This window comes from Nannospalax galili, unplaced genomic scaffold (assembly GCF_000622305.1).
Source record: "Nannospalax galili isolate Female #2095 unplaced genomic scaffold, S.galili_v1.0 scaffold176, whole genome shotgun sequence".
NCBI classification, from domain to species: Eukaryota; Metazoa; Chordata; class Mammalia; order Rodentia; family Spalacidae; genus Nannospalax; species Nannospalax galili.
Genome location: NW_008337643.1, coordinates 102958 through 105051, shown reverse-complemented (window position 1 = coordinate 105051; position 2094 = coordinate 102958).

The following is a 2094-nucleotide window of genomic DNA, read 5'->3' as shown; positions in this document are numbered from 1 at the left end:
CCGTGTGCCCCTGGTAGTCAGGTACTGCAGAGGTATAGAGTTGTTATTATAATAATTGCTGTTGCAGCCAAAAAACCCTTCAGTCCGATCCTCTAGCTTGTACAGCACACCCAATGACAGCTTCAGATTGGATGTGTGCAGACAAGTATTGGGGTTACCTGTAGCTGTTGACAAATGTCCTTTGTGCTTTTCTGTATTATGCAAGCATTACTTTGGGGATTTTTGCAAAACTTACAAAATGTGCTTTAGATTGTCATTAGAATACAGGGTACTTTCCTTTGCCCCAAACAAGATAATTTGGCTCAAGAAGAGGTGGGTTCAGCCTTTCTGTATCAGATGGGTATAGTCCAGAATAAAATAGTAATTTTGGTGAGCTTGATTTGGATGGTGATCAGCTGATTTTCCTATCTATAGGTATGCAATGTGATCTCCCCTTCCTTCTGAAACATCACAAATCAGAGTGTGGGGAGCTGGGAAAGAAAGGAGGCTGGTTTTTTTGTTGTTTTGTAATTGAACAGCCTTCTTAAATTTTCTAAAGTCAGACGCTGGAGAGCTATTTCAGCAACTAAAAGCACTGACTGCTCTTGCAGAGGACCCAGGTTCGATTCCCAGTGCCCACATGGTGGCTACGAAGCATCCTTAACTCCAGTTCCAAAGGAATCCAAAGCCTGCTTCTGACCTCTGCAGCACTGCAGCACATGCATGCAGACAATACACTCTTACACATAAAATAAAAATAATGAATAAAATATTTTTTAAATTAAAAAATAAGAATAAAAATAAAGGCAAAATTTGATTAAAGGTGAAATGTTTCAAGAACAATTGTGCCCAGAAGTAAAAAAAACTGCTAATTTTTAAAGATCATACCATCCAGTTGCCACTATAAATGTTTCATTTCTGCCATTGTACTTGCTGTCATTAGAGTCAAATGTTAACATTTGGACAAACATCTGTCAGACATAAAGTAGCAAAGACAATTCTGGAAGAACTCAACACCACAATGAAGGAAGAGACACCTAGGATTGACTTGAAGTATAGAAAATTTCCCTGTGAAACTTTAGAAATGGGAAAGACAAAATTATCTTTAAACAAATAGGAATTGGGGCTTAAACTGTTTAGTTTTTCATTAAAGAAAGATAAAGTACTTCTTAAAAACCTTCGGAAAGGTGAATACTAGATTTATGCATAGTATAAATTCAGCTAATTTTTATTCCCTGGGATTTGTGCATTTTGAAATAGATTTATACACCTAAATTTTGCTTAGGTATTGAATCTTATAAAACCTGATCATTCTCAAAGAGAGAGTTATAGTGCATATAGATGGTGCTTGATGACTCAGGAGGCTCTTTAGCACACTGACTCATTTTCTAGTTCTGCTTGAATCACATTTCTATATTTTCTATAGGCGGAATCTTGCTTCCATATAAAGCTTATTGACTCAACACGGATCAAGACAGGGTCTTGATTACAAATCAACACCTCTTTTGTATTTAAAATATTTATTGACATTTGAGGAAAAAGTTCTTTCCTGTGACTCACTTTCATCTTGCATAGTCCTTTCTTCCCTTTATTATTCTTGTCTTACTGATTTTTTAACTTTAACATTATGAGAGAATATAAAATGATCATGAATTGGCAGTGGTGGAACTTTGAACACTGATGGCAGCTCTGCTATAGACCTTGTTTTTTGTTGACAATTCAAGAAGAAGAGAGAAATGTCCTATAAGGGCTGCCAACCCAAGTCAGCATTACTAAAGAAAGTAAAAGGTAAGGGTTGTTACACAGATCCTCCTGGAGCCACAATCAGATATAGAGTTGGATGGACAGAGGAGCATTGTTAAAAATGGTAGGGGGAATGCACCGATGAAAGCAGATCTAAGCATTTGCCCTGATGGTATCTAAAAAAGTACTAAGAAAGGGTTCTTTGAAGTATGCTTGACATGTTTACCACTTTATACAATAGACTTAGCTTTTATCTTTCAGTGAGAAATATTGATTAGACTACTTCTTGTTTCACACATGCTAAGGCAAAATAAGATTCCCTAACAATTTTAACAGGTTCATCATAATTTTTTGTTAAAGCTAACTTTCACT